General features: G+C 36.0%; 1 long non-coding RNA gene across 1 annotated transcript; it reads left to right on the top strand.

Annotated features, from left to right (window-relative positions):
• Positions 1-12,222: 12,222 nt before the first annotated feature.
• LOC116471778 (uncharacterized) lies at positions 12,223-21,823 on the top strand. The gene is made up of 3 exons (XR_004248862.2): positions 12,223-12,444; positions 13,938-14,138; positions 19,491-21,823. It is a non-coding gene; the product is annotated as an uncharacterized LOC116471778 (long non-coding RNA).
• The last annotated feature ends 680 nt before the right edge of the window (positions 21,824-22,503 follow it).

Here is a 22,503-nt window from a genome sequence, read left to right on the forward strand (position 1 = left end):
AAGTAAGAGTCCATAGTAATCCATAGTAACATTTATTAATAATACAAATCTTCTGGTCTCCATCTCTTCTCCTTCCCATAAGCCCACAGTTTGCCCACACATAAGCATATGTGGTTTCATCCTTTATAATAGGATAGTGCAAATAGTTAATTCACTACTCCTACTGCCACGAGTGGCACGTTGGAGACCATCCTGTCTGTTCTTATGTAACCTGTCATAAATCCACGTGGATATGTATCTCATTAAGACAGCCATTAAGGATTTGCTTTTTCAGAATTGTCTACTTTGGTCAGTAGTATTTTAACTGTAAAATAAGGATGGTTTCACTTGGTCCAAGTGTCCCTACTGTACCTAATACATTTAACTTTACAAACAGGTTTATACAAGCAATACGTTGACCAATGAGCTGTAATGAGTAGGATTTGGATGTTCATGAGGGAGATTTAAATTCACACATCATTTTCCTAGACTCCTTCACTATCTTGACACTTTCCTATTATTAGCTCTCTTTTTGGAGATATTTTGTGTTAAAAATCCAAAAAGTTCTCATTCACCTCCTGAGAATTTTTGCGTATACAACAATGTAAAGAAAAACTAGGCCTTGCTAAGATGTAGTACCTAGGATCAACTGGTAGTCTAGGAGTTTGACTATGGTCCACAATTCAAATTGGTGGGCCAAACAATAACAAAGGTGGACTTTTGGGGGTTACTTTCATACATTTGCTTTTTGTATCCTCACTAAAGAGATGAAGTAACTATTAGCCAGTGTGTTGAGGGGAAATTCAGTACTGCCTGGAGGCTCTACTGTGTATTCTATACCTCCTGGTCTCCAATGAGATCTTTATTTCTTGTTTCTAATACTTATTATTAACTCTAGAAAAAAATTTAGTTCTAGAATCTGGATACTGAGCAACACTGCAGCTCTCTTTCTTAGTTCAAATAGTCTCATCTGCTTTTCTTTGATGAATCTGTTTCTTTGTAGGATCTGTTTCTCTATAGGATCAACATTTTCTGTCTCTGTGTTGGAAAGAATGTCTTGTACCATCCTTGACAGGGAGACTCACTTTCTGTTTGTACGTGAGCAGTCGGAGCAATCATCCTTCTCTCACATTGAATGAGTAGGTCAAACAGTATTAGTAATATTGCCTAGTTTACTCTAATGTTGATTATATTAGTTTATTTGCATTTTTTGTGATCTAGAGCTTCAGTTGAACCTTTCATTCTGACCATGATTATTTAGTAAGACCACAGATCCATCTACTAACTTAAAGGAGAATGAATGACTAACTGTAACCCTGCCATCTGATTAGGAAAACAAGGAAACAAACAAAGGCAATAAAGCCCTTCAAAAATGTTTTTAACCAGAAAACACTGAATAGTAGAAATATCACTGTAAATGGAGTCAGGCGATGTGGATTCTAGTCGAAGCTCTACCACTTATTAACTGTGTGACCATAGAATGTTGCTTAACCTCTCTGAACCTTAGTTTCCTATTCCATAATGCAAAACGTAAGTTATAATACGCATTTTGTCCACCTTACAGACAAGGATCTTTTACAGAGGCTGGAAATTCCTCCAACTCTTCTGTTCAGGTTGACTTTCTGGAAAAGTGCTTTATTCTCAGAGGATTTGATTATTGAGTTATCTTTCTATTCTGCTGCTGTCAGTAGATTTGCCATAAATGTTTCCTGAGAGTCTCTCTCTTGAAGAGATTCAGGCCCCAGTTAAGTTCATCCCAATTAAAAATAGAACCCTGAGATGCAGCAGCTGTAGCACCTCTTAAACCTCTTCAAATAACATTGAACGATTAAGTGGCTGCTACTGTGGAGATAGTGCCCACAAAACCAGCAGCAGGCCCTCTCGGAAAATGATAACATTCTAAGTGGCTGTCAGTCCTTAGTCATTTCTAGTCATTCAGGGGATGTTGCCTTATCTTCTACAAGTTCTAAAAGTTCCTGGGGAGAGAAGAATCACATAAATTCTTTATTTAAAAAATTCCCCCTTCCCACAACAAAATTCTCTAAAACAGTACTAAACAAGCAGGCATGCACAATTCTAATGAAGTCTATCATTTGAGTGGAAGAGAATGCTATGGTTACCAGTGTTTCCGTCTGGCAGTTTTGGGGTAAAAGTCTGATGAAGTGATATTGTCTGGAAAATAAGCATTGATTCCTAGGGAGATGGAAGAATTTACTTCTTTTCTTCCTATGTCTTGAATACATGACTAGCTTTCAAATATATGACTCAACAATTAAATTCGGCTTGAATGGATTTTTTTCTGACTTTATTTCTTATTTTCTTCTGATTTATCAAGGAGAGTTTAAAAATAAACTTTCCTTATCCCATCCATAATAGAAATTTCAGCTATTAAGAACTTACCAAGTGAAAAATTATAGAAATCACTAAAGCTCAGAGGGAGATCTCTTTATTATATTTCAACAGCTATTTGCTTTGTAGACATTTTTCCCTTTGTAAAGCTAAATTTCATATATCACTATTTATTAATAAGCAGAATGACAACTATTTAGGCTGCCAAATCTCTTTTATAAACATTTCTTTAGCTAGGTAGGATTTTTATATACTTTCCCAAAGGGCCAAGTTGACAGACATGGGCTTTTGCTTTATTTCCATAGAGATCTGGATCCAAATCCCTGGGTCCAAATATATGCCATTCACTTCCCATATTTAGTCCTGTGATCTCTCTGAAGACTGGCCCAAGAGAGGCCTTTCTGATGAGACATTTAGCACAGCGATTAGTCACTAGATAAACATGTGAATGGGTCCATTTGCAAAGTGAAAGCTCCCTAAACAGAGGCTTGTCCTTTACAAAAAGAGCAGGTCCAATTTTCCTTAAATGTTCATGGTTGCCTATGTGGTGTGATTTGAGAAATCCTGAACCTTCTGTCCCCATTACTTTTCCTGTTGAGCTCTACATTTCATAGTGTCACTCCTGTGGATGAAACCTGGCCTCTCCAAGGCATTTTCTCTAATAAATGGCCATATCCTGGGAAAGGTCCTGATGCCTTAGTGTGCAGTGTGCTTGACAGCATAAGATCCTTTCTTCTTTGACAAAAAAAAAAAAAAAAAAGACTAAGACAAGAAAACTGGTGGCTGTTGGGGAAAGAGTGTTGAAAGAATGAAAGAAGAAAACTGATGCATGGAAAGGATGGTGAAGTACCAATGGACCGATGTGCCAGGTTCTGAATTTAGGAGTGGGGACTCAAATTTGCCTGTTTGCTGGGTTAGCTTTTGGAACGATCCTATGAATATATATCCTATGAACATTATAGAAGTCACTAAAGCTGTCTGTAAATTGAGTGTAAATTGAGAGTATCTTTCTGGAAAAACAAATTGGAAATATTTATCAAAGGGATAAAGAACTTACATATATTTAGAACCAATAATTTCAATTGCAGGACTCTATCCTAAGAAAAACAATTAGCAATGAACACACTTCAACCCAAAGATGTTCACTGGGACATTATTTAAAATAGCAAAAATATTAGAACAAGTTACATGTTTATTAATAGAGAAATGAATAATATGGAAATAAATTTATGCTGTAAAAGTGACCAAATAAGGCTGGGTTCAGTGGCTCATGCCTGTAATCCCAGCACTTTGGGAGGCTGAGGTGGGCAGATCATCTGAGGTCAGGAGTTCGAAACCAGCCTGACCAACGTGGTGAAATTTCATCACTACTAAAAATAAAAAAATTAGCCAGGTGTGGTGGCTCATGCCTGTAATCCCAGCTACTCTGGTGGGTGAGGCAGGAGAATCACTTGAACCTGGGAAGAGGAGGTTGTAGTGAGCCGAGATCACGCCACTGCACTCACCCTGGATGACAGAGCAAGATTCCATCTCAAAACATAGTATATAAAATATGCTAATAATGTGATCTCAAACATATAAAATAGGTAAAATAAAGGAATTTTTAATAGTGGTTGTCCATGGATGGTTGCTATTTTTATTTATTCCTTTTTATATTTTCTAAATTTTTCAGAATGGTCATTTATTACTTTTAGGTACAAAAAAGTTATTTAAAAATTCATCCAAAAGCAAATGTTTGTGTCAATGTTACAAACCTAAAATATTGATGTCCTCTAAGGAGGTTGACTTCAGCTGTATAGCTATTTCCTAGTGGATAATTAAAGATCTGTCAGACTTTGTCTCATGTATGGGTCCTTTATGTTTAAGGGCTGTAATTCTATATAAAATGTCTGCGTAGAATAACATTTGGCACCTGATGTTTGATTCTGGATAGTATTGTAGTTTTCTATTGCCAAATGTGAGACTAAAACAATTAGATGGAGGTTAGCATCAAGAGATGTTTTCTAAGCTTTTCCCCTGGAAGTGGACAATGGCAGAAATGTGCCAGAAGCAAAGGAAGCCTGTGGAATAAGTCTCTTTCAGCCCAAAGTTATATTAAATAGTTTCATCTATTCACTGGACATAGATTTGAGTCATCAGACTTCTTCCCTAAGTTTGGTTTGCTTCCCACGTTTTAGATATATCTGAAGAGCAGGTCTGGCCTCTCTGCCTTGGTACCATTTTGGTGATCTGCCCTTCACCTGGAATGCATCTTAAACCTTTCCTATCTCAGGTTTCTTAGGCCCACATTAGGTAATATCTCTTTGAAACTTCTACTATTGCCCCCAATGGGTGTGATCTCCCCATCCTTCGAACTTCCATGGCACACTTATTGTGTTTTCATATTAGCTCTATTAGATTATCAATTTCTTATGCACAAGGTCTGCTGTGCCTTACTCAAGTTTGTATTCCCCATGTCTTGCCCATCTTAGCAGAACTGAATTTGTTTATTTAATGAATCAGGTACTAGTTTGGCTGGCCCAAAGGCTGACTTTCTCACTTCATGCCATTTAGATATGATGCCCATTTATTAGCTCTAAAAAATCACAACATGTAAGAACAACGAATTTTTGAAAACTTCTCAATGAAATGTCTTTCTAGAATAAACTATTTAGAAAACAAAAACATAGAGCACAGAGCTACAAACTTAAGTTACCAGGGTGCTTTACCGTGGTTTACTGAACTTTAGTAGTGTGGAAGAACAACCTGTGCTTTCGTGTTAGAAAGAACTGAGTTTGAAGCTAACCTTGACAATTATTGGCAGTGAAGTTTTGGGTTAATGTTCTATCTTCTTCATGGTTTAGTTTCCTTACTTTCAAAATGTGGAATTAGTTAATTAATGGCTGTCTCCTAGTGCTGTTGTGAGGGTTATATAAAATGATGTATGAAAGCACTTAACAAAGAATCTGGCACACAGATTTAAGTCTCTATGCTCATGAGGACAGAGAATCCATCATGTCCAGGACAATTTACGTTCTCTTGGAAAGTCAGAGTTATATCCCCTAGACTTTGCAGGCAAGTTAATTTCTGGGTCTATTATTCTGAAATCACCAATCTACTCTCATAACCACCCCCCTCCACACACACACACACACACACAAATAGCTCATCTGAAAATTTTGCAGGAATACTGATGTTGGGCTCTGATATGGTTTGGCTGTGTCCCCACCCAAATCTCATTTTGAATTGTAGCTCCCATAATTCCCATGTGTCATAGGAGGGGCCTGATGGGAGATAATTGAATCATGGAGGCAGGTTTTCCCATGCTGCTCTTGTGATAGTGAATAAGTCTCACGAGATCTGATTGTTTTATAAAGGAGTGTTCCCCTGCACATGCTCTCTTGCCTGCCGTGTAAGACTTTGCCCCCCATTCATCTTCTGCCATGATTGTGAGGCCTTCCTAGCCATGTGGAACTGGGGGCCCATTAAACCTCTTTCCTTTATAAATTACCCAGTCTCTGGTATGTCTTTATTAGCAGCACGAGAACAGACTAATACAGGCTCAGAAAATAATACCTCCAAATGAGAGCCTCCACAGCAGCCTTAGAAGAAAAAGGTTTTGTCTGACCTTCTCTTGCCCTACTATCTCTCAGTCCCATTTTTTCTCAAGGCTAGGCATGGAAACCAGAATCCTTCCCCAAGGAAGGTCATAGAAAGCAGTACCTCTTTTCCCAAAAGCCAGCCATAAATCCTGAAAATATTATATGTAAGAACTGGCCATAAAGAAATTATCTGACCCACATTATTTGATTCTAGGACATAAGACTGCCATTTCAGAGAGGGCTCTGCCCCACACCAGAAGGAAGGAATGCATGTTCAGAGAAGCCAAGAAGAATCTAGACTGGCTGGCCCTGCTGGGCTTCCCCACTCATTCTCTTAACTTTAGATCATACCCTTTTTGCCCAGGCATATTTCTACATGACTGCTCATACTTTGTTGAATCTAAGTGTAAAAATGGACAATTTCCCCTATATCTTTGGGTTTTAATTATGAAGGCTTTCATGTATACACATTAGATAAATTTGTATGCCATTTCTTTTGTTAATCAGTCTGCCTTGTATCAGTGATTTTCAGCAAACCTCTAGAGGCCAGAGCCCTGGTCCTCACATTGAGCTGGAATATTGAAGGAATTTCTGCAGTGAAATCATATTTGGCTATACGTATATAATCTGTGAACCTCTTAAATAATTAAAGCATAACTTACTAATAAAGCAGGAAAGTTTAGTGGGCTCCAGAACCGAAACCATTTGGATTAAAAATCCTGCTGCTATACTTATCTTCTCTGTTTCTGAGTTTTCTTATCTGTAATGTGTGATGATAATATCTGCCTTGTAGCCTTGCTTTAAGGATAAAATGAGCTAATGTCTAACAAGCACTTAAAACAGCGCCTAGTACATAGTAAGCCATCAACAAGAGCTAGCAATTCCCAATAAATTGATTTAAAAGCTGGAGCTCTTAAAGGACTATGTTGAGCCAAAGTATTCCAATAACTAAATGAAGCTCCTGTGGTAGAGTTGGAGCCATCTTTTGGGGGCAGGAAGGGAGGGTATGGAGACTTGTGCCTTATAGTGGTTTGGATTTGTTAACAGCACTAGTCAAGGAAGACAGTGCACTGAAAAAGTTGCCAGACGCCAGATGAGATAAGGAGCGTCCTGTGAGTAAGGACAGACTTGAACACTCCCAGCACATAGACAAAGGAAGTGATGGCTCTGCCTAAGAAATCTTGTCCTTCAACCTTGACTTCACTGGATTTTTTTTTCAGACACTGCTAATCATGTAAATAAACACAAGAACTTCCTGATAGTGGAATATCTCTTTGTTTTCAGATGTAATTCCTACCTCTGTTTGCAACATGGGTATTTAATAAAAGAGGAATAAAGAGGCATGCTTGAATGGATAATCAAATAACCAGATTTTCTGATATTAAAAAAATAAAGGAAGTACATAATTTGCTCTGGTTACCTGGTCTATATTTTATGGCTAAGTCATTTTAACATTTCAGGGTCTTTCTTCTTGTATAATACCTAGACCTTGACTTTCATATATTGAAACTTCTCTACTAATTGATTAGGTTTGTTGTTGTTATTCTGTCTCACTTATTTCCATTTATTGTCTGTTGTCATTTTTGAGTTTTTTTAAAAGCTTATCTTTTGATTGAATATCTGGGTTTTAAAAATATTATTTTTAATTTATAATGTAAGAGATGATTTACTTAGTTTTAAAATGTTTTTTCTGCTTCCTGCACTGTTTTCTCTGAGTCTCTTTCTAGGTTTTTTGGTTTTGTTTTTTGATTGTGGCTCATGAATTTTTTGTTAGGGGATTTCCTCAAATGTCTGGAGAACCTAGACTGTCCATTCATAATTATAAGTGATGCACTAAAAAGGTATTGGTAGTGGGCTTAATAGCATATTAACAAAGAGTATGCAAAATTTCTTATGGGAGGAGATCCCCAAAATGTCTGTCTTAGTTCTTTTATCTTGGGTCTGTTAGTTTCTCTGGAGAGGAATTTTATTCTATCTGGTAGGTCTTAGGTTAGATGGCAGTATTCTCAGAGCTGAATGTGGGCATGGAATGAGTGGTCTCACTCTTCAGCATTCAGACTTTAACTTGATTGCCCTCTTTTTTAGTACAGGTGTCATAGATTGCAACAACCGTACCAATTCTGCATGCCTCCTTGTATTCACACCCTTTGATGTGTGACTGCTGTTTCTCTCCCTGAATAGGTGGGGTCTTTTTATGGGGTCCCGAGTCTATTTTACTTTGGGCAATAAAATATGACAGGACTGACACTGTATCACTTCCAAGGTTAGGCTTCAAAAAGTGTGCATTTTTGTCTGTTCTCTCAGGCCTGTCACTGGCATAAGAACATTTTGAACATGGCTGCCAGATGACGAGAGGATTGTAAATCAGAGTGGAGTCCACATAGTCACCCTAGCCAAAGCCAGCCTAGATCAACCAACCAATGCTCCAGCATGTGAGCATGCGCAGGCAAGATCCACCTCCTAGCCAATCTTCAGCTAACACCGTATTCCTAAACAATACTGTTTTATGGTTGTATACCGCTGGGGTTATGTGATTGTTTGCTATAAAGCATTATTGGCCTAACAGATAATTACAGGGTTTCACCACCATCCTCAGATGCAAATCTCTTTAGAAATTAACCTTCTGTCTTTTGCCCAGATTGGGGAGAAGTCACCAAGCTATGGGGGTGGGGAGGGATCAGGACACCAAACTGCACCTTATATTATTCTTTAATTAATCTGGTCCCCATACTCAGAGATCTCTGATGTGACAATTCCTGAGCTTTTCCAGGGCCCTGTGGCTCAAGTGGGGTCATTTCTTTTTGAATCTCTCTCTGCAGGCACCAGGTTTTGACCTGGTCTATGCTCAGACACTTTCCATTTTTAGAGGTTTTATTGTTCACTCTTCTTTGCATTGATACCCTCCTTGGTTCACTTTGCATGTGGGGTTTGGGCTCTTTAATTTTTTTCCTCTTATATGAAGACATTTTAGGAGGAAGTGGGGGTAAACATGTGCTTTGACATTCCATGTTTAGCCAGAAATATCTCCAGGTTTTAATTTTTCTCCTTGACTTTAAAATTTTTTTTTTCACTTGTAAATGTTCATCTGGTAGGTGTGATTTACTTCAGGGTGTTAAATGGCATGATTATAAACATCTCTCTGAATAATTTAATATAATAATAATTGGCTCCTATCCAATGCTTTTTCTCTTCTTCATTGAATCTCATATATAAATTTATTTCATGGATATTTATCAAGGGTCTATTATGGGCCACGTATAATGCCAACATTAGTGAAACTGGGAAACACAGCAGACATGGTCCCTCTCCTTAAGGAACTTATGATATAGTGGTTTATCAATAGTCTTCTTGAAGTACTTCTTTCTGCCTTGTCTTAGTAAATATCCTAAGGTCACCCATCACCTACCTCCATTGTTCACTGGAGTTTATAGTGTGGTGAGCCAGTGTAAGAGTGGAAACACAGAGTTGTCAGTTTAAATATTGGGCAGTAACTTACCCCTTTTTAAGCCTTGGGATCTTCAGTGTAGGATGAAGTGTTAAGAAACATTAGACTATATTGTCAACATTTAAAAATCAAGATCTCTCTCCTCTTCCTCACATGCATGCACATTCTGATTTCTAGCTTCTTTCAAAAATCAAGATACTGCAATATTGGGCCACTTTCCTACATGACATTAAGCAGAACTCAGTATATAGGCTGGCCTCCTTAGATGGGCATGGTCTGTGTAATTTGCCTAGGACACCACCACTTCCCATTGTAGTAAGAAAGTTTTATACATTTGTGTTATTTGTCTGGCCTCTATGGGCATTTAAGTTTTCCACCTGCTCTAGATATTAGGAAATGGCAGTGCTATTTAAAAAAATTCCTGAAGGAATATTAATCTGTTAATCTGTAGCTTTCAAAGACATGAGACATTATATTTTCCCAGATATTATAGATGAGAAGTTCTTAAATATTAATGTATTTACTCATATACACATTTAGTCATAGATTTTAAATATGTTTCAACATTTAGTTGTTGAAAACTAAATGAAGTAACAACAGTGCTTGTTAATGACTGGGTTGCAGATTCTCAACTAGCTTTGACCTTCTTAGATGTTTCATTTTGTGAAATCCATTATTTATTTGATTTCTGGCCCTTTGTGTTAACTCACTGGACTCATTTCCTCTCTTGGTCTACAGCCTCCTCTGAATTGCTTCTGCCCTGTTTTCACTTTGATCCAGTTTCCACACAGTTCTGAACCCATGGCTCCATTTATCAAACCTCATGCTGTGCCTTCAGAAGCAGTCTTCATGTTTTCTCTCCCTGGCATTTGGGCTATGGGCATCCCTTAAAGATCCCAGCCTGATTCATTCTTCTAGTCCCATATGCCTCTGATTAACTTTAGTGGTTCAACAGAACTGCATCCCTGCAGGCTCTTGCCTGGTCCAGCCTTGCTTAACCCACTCCTCCTAAGATCAAAAAAGAGGGTTCAAATATCTTGTTAACCCTAGGGTCCTGTGATGGTTATCCAAGTTGAGAAGAATACTGTTGAGATATTAAGATTGATTTGAACACGAAGTGAACTTTCCATCCATGAAACTGCATGAATAATGATTTTCCTCTCTTCCTTAGGAAAAAAATAAATCTTTGTTCCTCTGATAATCCTATTGCCCTTGTATTTTGCCTAATTTCTTCAAGCAATATGCACTCAACAAAAAACAAATATAATTCAAGGGTGTTGTAGTCGAAAACAATATTAGAAGAAGGAGGTTGATGACTGGTCTCCTTCTCTGCAGTGGTCAGTGCACTTCCGAGAGTTGTGCTTTGCCATGCATACCATCAAAGGAGGGAGGGAGATGCAGATAAACTAGAGGTTGTCCTCAGGGGAGCCTTTAGGATGGATTGTGGGAACCCGAAGGGAACCCATGTGAGGAGTAGTTGAGAAGATGGGGAAGAGTATGCTTGGAGAAGAGGAGACTTTGGGGCCGAGGGTGGTAGTTTGAGAGAGGGCAGGAACATAGCTGTCATCAGAGCTATCCAGTTGTCACGTGGAAGAAAGAATAAATGACCCCAAAGGATTAAAGTTGACTCAATGGGTAGAAACCTCAGAAAGATATATTTGGGTTCTGGTTTTCTTTTTCTTTCTCTTTCTTATTTAAAGAAGAGCCATCCAAATCTTAAATTTTCTGTTAGGGAGAATAGTCTGGACCTCTATGCAACTAAGCATAAAGTGGATGACCACTTGGTGGGGATATTGCAGAAGGGATTGACACATTGACAGGGTGATTGGACCAGATGATCTTTAAGATTTCCCTCTATCCTGAGATTCTACAGTGTTTAAAAATTGTCATGACAGGAGATTCCTGCACATTTTAAAAATTAAAATCACAGTATTGTATGTGTTTTAGAAAGCCTGGGGAATGGATTTAATTCTGCCTATTATAGTGATAATAATGAAATAATATGTGGATATCATCTGTTTATGGATTACTCATATACACAAATTAGACATCTTTATTGGTCGACAAGTGCCACTACACATTGTTGGAATACATGTGGCTGCTTTTCTCGTAAATTAATCATTGGGGTCAATTAAGATGAGAACATAACAAATGTCAGCTCATAACAAATGTCATCTCATTCTAGGCCCCAATTTATAGATGAAAATAATATGTATTCATTTTCTTTCTTCTCTCTTTCAAAATTAGTAGAGAAAAGATATAAATATTCCTCATGTCATCACTTAGAGATAAGAATATGCTAAATCTGGAAAATTCTGTTAGGAGGACCTATAATGGAATAATTCTGCCTCATTTTTTCACATGAGATAAACTTCACTTTTATTAATATTCCCCCCCCCCCAGAGTCTTCTCTAAACTTCTCAATTTGAGTTCTTCCCATTTTCTCCCATGTCCTTGGACCACTTACTGTGTTTTAACTAGAGCATGGTTATATGTAAATATGTCTGTTTTCCCCAGTGGATGGATGGCGAAAAGGAATCTTCCTTGCACATTTTTGTAATCCCCACAGTACCTACTGCCTTTCCTGCATGGGGTGATTCTCAATAGATGTTTGTGGTTTGAAATCATTTCAAATCACAAATAAGCACCTTCACTTATGCACTACATGTTTGGTCCAGCAGTTAATATGATAGTGCTCATTAAATATCCCACGTGATATTGTGATGAACTTGCTTTGGAAGTTATTGATCATGACCATTATGTGAGAAGAAGAAACACCTGATTACTCTGAACACGTAGGAGTATGGCAGAAAAGAAAATGCACCTAAAAGGATTTTTGTTTTCTGATTTTTTTTTTTTGTACAGCTTGCAAGTGCAGACAGCTTTTTCTTGTTGTCTAGAGCCATTGCTTCCAGAGCTTATGAAGAGCTATAAAAGAGGTCAGGACACCTGGGTCTAGTCTCAGCTCTACCACCAACTAGCAATGTGGCCAAGCACCAAGCCTTTCTGGTCTTAGCTTTCTCATCTATAAAATGAAGAAGCCAAAGTTAACTGGATTTCTAGCCCCTACCAACTCTAACATCTCTAACAGTAAGTTGAGAGATTTTTCTCTCTCTGACATTGTCCCTTTTCTTTCTACCTCTCACAATTTGTGCAACTTGAGATAAGTTACTTCACCTCTGTGTGGCTCAGCTTTCCCATGTATACAATGTGAGATACCTATTTTTTAGTGTTGTGATTAGGATTAAATGAGTTAGTGCATGTGAAGTGTTAGAACAGTGTCTGATGTGGAATACTCACTAATGTTAACTTTTTATTTTACTACTTTGCTGAAAATATGTTAGTTTATTTCCAGTTGTTAAAATTACAAACCAACTCCTGACATGGTGCCTGACTTGGGAACTTTACCCAGTATGGGTTTTCAATCTATTTTATATCATTCCTCTTTGTTTTTAAATTTTTAGTTGTTGATACAGTGTCTCCCACTGTTGCCCAGGCTAGAGTGCAGTGATGCAATTGTAGCTCACTGCAGCCTTGATGTCCCAGCCTCAGGTGATCCTCCTGCTTCAGCCTTGTAAGCAGCTGGGATGACAGGCATGTGCTACCGTGACTGGATTTAAAAAAAATTTTTTTTTGTAGAATGAGGTATTACTATGTTGCCCAGGCTACATTCCTCTTTAAAGTAGCATTATATAAAATTGTATTTCCATCTGTTCTCAGAATATCTCTGATGATTCACACACTGTAGTCTGTAATTTTCTATCTGTATCCCCTGCCCTCTGTTGCTCAGTGTGTTTGTTTTTACACAACTAATCTTTGGCTTCTGGCTCACTGTCCTGTGTTGAGGGACCATGTAGAGACTTCGATGTTTGCCATTTCCATGCTCATAGAACTCATCAGTACAATAGATGGAGACACCTGGTGCATAGAGATGGAGGACTCAGCATGAGAATGTCCCATTTTCCATAGCCCTCATTTTTGCTTGGAGCATGATGAATGTTACACTGACATAGTTAAGAGGTCCATCAGTTCAGTTCAGTATATTATAAGTAAAATTAAATATATTGAGCATTTGATCTGTGATAAGCTCTGTTCTAGTTTTGTGTATAGGAGAAAATATATCCAACTGGAGGTAGAAGAGAGAAAGATATGAAGAGAACAACAGCAGAGTCTTTGGTCTCAAGGGGTCTGCACTGTTGCTCGATGTGGTGCTCTAGATATCAGGGAGAAGTATGCCTTGGAAGATAATAATTGACACCTACATAGAAATTCAATGGATACAAAATCCTTTTATATATGTAATATCCTTTAATCCTTCGTCACTATTATTTGATTTAATCCAAAGTTTAACTAAGTTTCGCAGAGGTTAAATAATGTGCCAGCAGGCTGCCCAGCCAGAATATGAAGTCAGAAGGGTCTTCTGACTGTAGGGTGTGCGCTCCAATGTGCTTAGAGAAGAAGGATATGATAATGGATAAAATGCAGAGGTTCCTTGTATGTTTCACTGGTTTTATTGTTAGTCTGTAGTACACTTCTGATTCTCCAAAGTGGTACACAATTTTCCAACTTTGAATTTTTGACAGATCATGATTTAAAGCTTCAAGCATATGATTATGAGATGGTGGTTTTCAACATTTACCACAACCTCCCAGCAAACCACACAGCAGTCAACTCTCAAGATTTCTTCCAGGAGGGTAGAGGGATTTTTCTCTTCACATGCCATCCAACTCCATGGGAAAACATTAGCAGTGACAAATGACTCTGGATGAACGCTTGAATCCGAGGTAAATATGAGCCTTTGCTCCTCCACATAAGAAAGGCACCATCAGAGTATTCTCTATGAATACATTCGAAAGACATCATCAGAACAATTTTGGTTATTATCTATTAGCCTTCAGGAGATTTTCTATAATTACGAAGCAAGCAGCGGGATGTGTTATTGCTTGGAGCCAAGTCTACTTATGTTGATATTTATAGATATTTACATTTATTTTCTTTGGCAGACATAGACAAACACATTCTGAAAACTACTTTGTCTGTGGAAAAACGAAGCAGAATATACTTTAAAAAAATCTACCACAGAAAGGATAATAATAGCTTTCATGTCTGAAGACAACAGACACGCATGAAATATAAGAATTATTTTATCCTGGACAAGAGAATTGGTGTTATAGCAAATTTTGACCCTGTCACAGTCTGGATAACTCTTAGGTTTAAAACTTCCACCCCCATAGACCTCAGTCCACAGAGGAGATAACTGATCTGGGGCTTAGCAGTATTGGCAGGGTGGTGCATTATGGGATTTAGCTATAGAGTGTTTGCTCCCCAAAGAGAGAACTGCAGGAATTTTAAGAACTTGCATCAATTCCCCTGTGTAGAACAGTATGTCTAAGTATATTTCAAGTAAATCCTCAACTCAACACACAAAGCTGCAGTTACACCACGCCTTTAGAAGGAAATTAGAGCACAGAAACGAGGCCAGACTGCCCCTCCTGGAGACAAATCCCATGTTCATCTCTTCAACTGCTGTCAGTCCTTAAGTATGTTCACCTCCTGTCCCACCCACCCCACTACCACATCAGTTTCAGGCTCTTGATTTTTTCTTCCAGGCCTCAAAAAGCATGTAGCAATTTATATTATTTTTTTAGACATTGTTTTTCTAGCAAATTAATTCAGATTGCAATGCTTTTTGTGATGAATTTTAAAACATTGTTTATCATTTCTTTTTTTTTAAGAAAGTCCTCAAAAATGGCCTTTGAAGGGTAGATTTGCTCTAATGAGTATGATATAAAACCTCCGCCTTTGAATAAATACAATATACCTTGCTGGCATAGTAACTAGGTTACTTGGATGAGGATGCATACTAATTAGGGCAACTTAATGGCATAATGACTAGGGTCATTTATTCATGGTTGGTTGTTCTTCAAATGTAATTTGGGAGAGAGTGCCAATACATACCCATTCTACCTGCTTCAATAGAGAGAGTGGAATTCCACAGGTTTATGAGGACAAATAGGACAACACAGGTAATTTCACAAATTTGCAGTTAGCAGTTTTCTATTTGATACCCACGGTTTTTAATGGTTTTAGCTCCAAACACATTAGAGTTAAACCTCATTGCCTGTAGAGTTTAAAGATAGCATTATCATTTATATGTGTATGAGGTGGCAACAACTTTGAAGACAAACATGTCACAGGTGGCACAGGTTCAACGATCTGTCACTCTGTGGACTCACTTCTGAATTGTTCAGTTGCTTTTGCTCTTAGTCACCTGCATCTAGTAGATGCATTTTGAAATATCCCAAGAAAGTGAAAATGACCCAACATTATTCAAGCTGCGCTTTGGTGTTTCTCCTGTTGACCTTTGCCTGTTACTTGACTTTGGTGGAGTAAAGAGCAATGATGTGGGTATCGTATCATTTCATATTCTGGCCTAGTCCTGTATCTATCTCAATGTATAACTTTCATGCAGTCATACTATCTAATGAGTGCTGGTGAGAACTATATATCATAGGTTTGAAATAAGATCTATTTTTATTTTTGAAGAGTGATGACCAATATGCCATTCTGTCTATTTGACTAAAACTGATTGCAGTAGTAGATTATATTCTCTCCAAGACAGTAATGACACCATGACTGTTTTTAATGACTTCCAACATAGGAAGAAAAACTTAGAACTCAGAACTCAGGGTGGGTGTGGCAGAAAAATTATCGTATAAAATCCATATGTTTTAGAGTTGGTTGTACTGTAGTAGAAGAGCTCAGGTATGTTTTGGGTTAGTATAGCCCCTCAAACAATTTCTTTCAAATGTTTTCTTTCAACCAAATCTGAAACACATTTTGCCAAAACTTTTTTTCCCTTAATTTTTAAAGGCATGTGTATTTAAAGGGACATTTAATCCATATGTTTTGGCTCATTTACACTTAACTCATCAAGATATTGTTTTTAAGAGTTATTTGAGCTCCACGAAACCCATTTTATAAGTCTTTTCTTCCGCAGTACAAGGAAGTTGTGTTTTGCTGGAAACAGAAATTGAACCCACAAAATAATTAAGTTCGGATGAAAATTGAGAACATACAAGGTTTTTGAAAGCCACCAAACTTAGCTTAGAAAACATGTTATTCTCTTGCAGTTTTTTAGTTACTTCTAGATACCAATATGCTTTAGCCAAGATGCTAAATTAGAACATCTGTTAATCTTTATTTTGCAGTTAAGTGTCTAAATGCTTATTTCCCAAAATACCATCTTTAGGGTAATGGATAAAAGCAAGGTTAAAAAAATAAGGAGCATATACAAAAAAGTGAGCTCTAAATTTCTTTTGAGGTTGATGCAGAGTTATGATCTTGAACCTTCAGTGTGCCTTTTCTCTCTCTGCCAGTCTTTTCATGGAATTATGCCTGCTATGCCCATAAAAGTTCCTTCTGCTGTGTTTCATGAAGGTAGCTAGCTACTGCTACACAGGATCTCACTGTGTCTGCATCCTCAGCACCTTCAGAGCCCTCAGATATTTCCCGCTGGGTAGAAGGATGGATCTAGGAAATTTATTAGACAATATAGTGGGATTTCCCTTCTGTCTTGTATTTCTCAGGAAGATTGGTATCTGAGGATATTCCTGGAGAGAACTCAAGAAAATCAACATATGCTTTAGATAGGGCATATATAATGTCCCCGAAGAGTTGGGTGAGAGATAAAGCCCTTCAGATCAGCATTGACCTGAAGTTATATTCTCGTCATTTCAGAGAGAAGTTGAGCACCTCTGAAATAAATTTTGTCTATTGAACCTCAATATCTAATGAAAAGAATTACCCTTTCTCAATAAAAAAAAAATTACTACAACATTTTCCATAGGCCACAGAATTCCTTGAGCAAACCTTCTGTAATGAGTTGAGTTGTTGATACTCCCCTTTTCTTCTCATATTTGGGTAGATACCTGAGTAAAAATCAATTTCAATTAGAGAAGGTAAGAGCAAAAAATTAATAAGATTTTTATAGTTCATAGTAAAATATAAAAATGTGTATTAGACAACAATTGGTAAACAAGTAACAAAATGGCAGTAGTAAGGCCTAATGTATAAATAATAACATTAAATAATAACTAAATTAGTCACTTAAAAGACAGTATGGCTGAATGGATTAAACAATAAGACCCAATTATATGTTGCCTACAAGAAACTCACTTCACCTGAAAAGACATACATAGACTGAAAGTGAAGGGATGGGAAAAGATATTTCATGCAAATATAAACCAAAAAGAACAGGAGTGGCTATACTTAAATCAGATAAAATAGAGTTTAAGTCAAAAACTGAAAAGAGAGACAAAGAAGATGATTATATAATGATAAAAGGTCAATTTAGCAAGAGGACATACCATAGTAAATACATACGCACCCAACACTGAAACACTTATATATGTAAGCAAATATTAATAGATCTAAAGAGAAAGATAGATTATAATACAATAGAAGTAGGATACTTCAGCACCCCACTTTTGGCAAGGACAGATCAGCCAGAAAATCAACAAACAAACATTGCTGTTTGACTGTATTGTAGATTAAATGGACTTAACATACCTTTAGAGAGCATTTCATCCAATTGGATGTGAACACACATTTTTTTGATTACCACATGAAACATTCTTCAGGACAGACCATATGTTAGACCACAAAACAAGTCTCACAAATTATAAAAAGGTCTAAATCATATCAAGTATATTTTCTGACCACAATGAAATAAAACAAGAAATCAATAGCTAGAGGAACTTCAGAAACCATACAAATACATGGAAATTAGGCAACATGCTCTTAAACAACCAGTGGACCAATTAAGAAATTAAGAAGGAAAATAAAAAATTTCAAGAATCAAATAAAGACAGAACACAACACACCTAAACCTATGAGATACAGAAAAAGCAGTACTAAGGGAATTTTATACCAGTAAATGCCTACATCCAAATAATAAAAAAATTTTAAATAATTAACCTAACAATTCACTTCCAGGTTACTAGAAAAGCAAGAACAAATCAAACCCCAAAATAGTAGAAGGAAAGAAATAAGAAAGATATGGGCAGAAATAAATGAAATTGAGACTAAATGAAAAATACAAAATATTAACAAAATTAAGCTGGTTTTGAAAAAATAAACAAATGGACAAACCTTTAGCTAGATCAACTAAGAAAATAGAGATAAGGCCCAAATAAATAAAATCAGAAATGAGAAAGGAACATTACGATGGTTAGCACAGAAATACAAAGGATCATTAGAGTTCATTATGAACAACTATATGCCAAAAAAATAGAAAACTTAGAAGAAATGGATATATTCTGAACACATACAACTCACCAAGATTGAACCATGAAAAAATAGAAAACCTAAACAAACCAATCATGAATAATGAGATTAAAGCAGTAGTCTAAAGTTGGTCATCAAAGAAAAACCAAGGACCTGAAGGATTCACTGCTGAATTCTACCAAACATTTGAAGAAGTATTAATACCAATTATACTAAAATTATTTAAAAATTAAAGAGGAAGGAATACTTCCAAATTCATTTTATATAGCCTGCATTAAGCTGATACCAAAACCAGATAAAGCCACACACGCGAAGTAAAACTACAAGCCAGTATCCCTGATGAACACAGAAGCAAAAATCCCCCCCAAAATACCAGCAAACAGAATTCAACAACCCGTTAAAAAAACCATTCTCAATGATCAAGTGGGATTCACCTCATAGATGCAAAGATAGTTCAACATACACAAATCAATAAGCAGAATACATTATGTCAACGGAATCAAGGACAAAATTCATGTGATAATTTTTATAAATGCTGAAAAAGCATTTGATAAAATTCAACATCCCTTTATGATAAAAACCTTCAACAAATTGGTTATAGAAGGAACATATCTCAACACAATCAAGGCCATATATTACAAGCTCACAGTTAATATCATACTGAAAGAGTAAGTATTGAAAGCCTTTCTACAAAGATCTGTAATAAGATAAGTATGCCCACTTTCACCATATGTATTCAACAGAGTACTGGGAATCCTAGCCAAAGCAATTAGGCAAGAGAAAGAAAGAAAGGATATCCAAATTGGAAAGGAGGAAGTCAAATTATTATTATTATTTTTTTTTTGCAGAAAACTTGATCTTATATTTAGAAAAACCTGAAGACTCTGCGAAAAAACTTCTAGAACTGAAACACAATCTTAGTAAAATTACAAGATACAAATAACATAAAAACATCAGTAGTGTTTCTATATGCTAACAGAGATCTATCTGAAAAAGTAATCAAGAAAACAATTTTGTTTACAATAGCTACAAAAATATCAAAATATAAATTCAACCAAAGATGTGAAAAATCTCTGCCAGGAAACTATAAAACACTGATGAAAGAAGTTGAAGAGGACATGAAAAATGGAAAATATCCCATGCCATAGGTGATAAAAATTAATATTGTTAAAATGTCTATACTACCCTAAGTGAACTACAATCAAAATACCAGTGACATTCTTCACAGAAATAGAAAAACAATCCTAGAATCCATATGGAATTACAAAAGACCTGGCAAAGCTAAGGCAATCGTGAGCAAAAAGTACAAAGCTGGAAACATCATACTACCTGATTTCAAATTACATGACAAAACTATAATAACCATAACAGCATAGTACTGGCATAAAAACAGAGACATAGACCAATGGAAGAGGATAGAGAGCCCAGAAGTAAGTGCATGTATTTACAGTCAACTCATATTTGACGAAGGCACCAAGAATATACACTGAGGAAAAAGGACAGTCTCTTCAATAAATGATGCTGGGAAAACAGGATATCCATACGTAGAAAAATGAAAAAAAAAAAAAAAGACCCCTACCTTTCACCATGTACAAAAATTAACTCAAATTGGATTAAAGACTTAAATGTAAAATCTGAAACTATAAAACTAGTAGAAAACATTGCAGACACAGGACATTGGACTGAGCAAAGATTTTTTTGGATAAGACTTCAAAAGCACAGGCAACAAAAACAAAAACAGACACATGGTATTACATAAAGCTAAAAAGCTTCTGAACAGCAAAGGAAATAATTAACAAAGTGAAGAGACAACCTACAGAACAGGAGAAAATATTTTCAAACTATCCATCTGAAAAGGAATTAATAACCAGAGTATGTAAGGAACTCAAACAACTTATTAACAAAAAAGCAAGCAAGCAAGCAAGAAAAAAAATCTGATTTAAAAATGAGCAAAAGACCTTAATAGACATTTCTCAAAAGTAGACATACAAATGGCCACAAATGCTCAATATCACTAATCGTCAGGGAAATGCAAATCAAAACCACAATCAGATATTATCTGATTGGTTTATCAAAAAAGAAAAAATAACAAATGCTGGCAATGATGCAGAGAAAGGAGAACACTGGTAAACTGTTGGTGAGAATGTCAAGTAGTACAGTCATTATGGAAAACAGTATGGAGGTTCCTCAAAAAAACAAAGATAGTACTACTGTGTGATTAATCGATTCCATTGCTGGGTATATGTCCAAAAGAGAGGAAATAAGTATGTCAAAGAGATATCTGCACTCTCATGTTTATTGCAGCAGTATTCACAATAGCCAAGATATGGAATCAACCTAAGTGTCCATCAACAGATGAATGGATAAAGAAAATATAGTGTATATACACAATGGAATATCATTCAGCCATAAAAAAGTTAATGAAATCCTGTCATTTGCAGCAACATGGATAGGACTGGAGGTCATCATAAGTGAAATAAGCCAGGCACAGAAGGACAAATAATGGATGTTTTGAATCATAAGTAGGGGCAAAAAAAAGTAGGTCTCATGGATATAGAATAGAATAGTAGTTACCAGAGGCTGTCAAGAGAAGGTGGAAGAGGATAAAGGTAAGTTGGTTAATGAGTACAAAAATATAGTTAATAGAAGGAATGTGTTCTATTATTTGAAAGTACAGTAGGAAAATTATAGTTAACAATAATTTATTGTATATTTCAAAATAGCTAGAAGAGAAGAATTATAATGTTCCCATCACAAAGAAAGGATAAATATTTGAGTTGATGAATAGTTCAATTACTCTGACTTGACCACTATATGTTGTATATGTATTTTAAAATACCATGTTTGCAAAAATGTGTACAACTGTGATATATCAATAAAAATACAATAAAAGTGTGTTATGAATAGCTGAATATCTGGTAATATAAATAAAAATCTTTAAAATCTGAACAGTCTGAACACTAGAGAGTAAATTTTATTTCTTAAAAGACTTTAACTACAGTCAAGTTTGTCATGCAATATTAATGGAATGTAATGAGTTTGATACGGCAGTTGTATGTACGTGTTGTCTTCCCTTTGAGAATGAATATGAATTCTTTTCTGCCAACATTGCATATAGATAATATTAATCATTTGAAGCACACACTGTGGCTATACCTGAGGTAAGGTGTTCTGGTTTTGATAAATGAGTCATCATCAGAGATTTACATTAAATTCTTGAAAAGTTTGCTATTATTTTAAGGCAAATATTTAATTTAGGAACAGAGGTCCATCTTTCTGAATATTTGAGGCTTCTAAAATGTACAAAAAGGAATCTGTTTAACATTTCTGAGAAATAGAGAAATCCAATGATATAAGGGTCTTTTCTGAAAGTATTAAAAAATTTAGTTATAATCTTGAATAATAACTTTCAGTGTTCTATCACAATGAAAGTATGTCATTGACCCAAATTAATGACTGTTTCTTTTTTATATTGTAATGCTAGTGAAGTTGTAGGGAAAATTATATACTTAGATATGTATTTGTATAAATACATAAACCTTCTCAATATCTGGCTTCAGTAGTCTTATATTTTATTTATTGAAATTTAAAAACTTTAATAAGTCAGTTCACATAAATATTAACCTAGGAAAACAATAAAGCATACTTGGCAGCAAGGTTAATTTATGGACCTACATTTGATGTGCCCTTTTATTTTCCTGGTTCAATCCCTGGATTAAGTAATAATTCAAATTTTAGGAAATAATATGAAGTTATCCAAATAAATATAGAAGTAGCTGAAACTATTTTTTGCATATTTTAAATTTTATTAAATTTAAATAGTAAAACTAATACATATATCCAGACTATAAAATGAAAATA

Source organism: Hylobates moloch, unplaced genomic scaffold, assembly GCF_009828535.3.
Source record: "Hylobates moloch isolate HMO894 unplaced genomic scaffold, HMol_V3 SCAFFOLD_2, whole genome shotgun sequence".
Lineage (NCBI taxonomy): Eukaryota > Metazoa > Chordata > Mammalia > Primates > Hylobatidae > Hylobates > Hylobates moloch.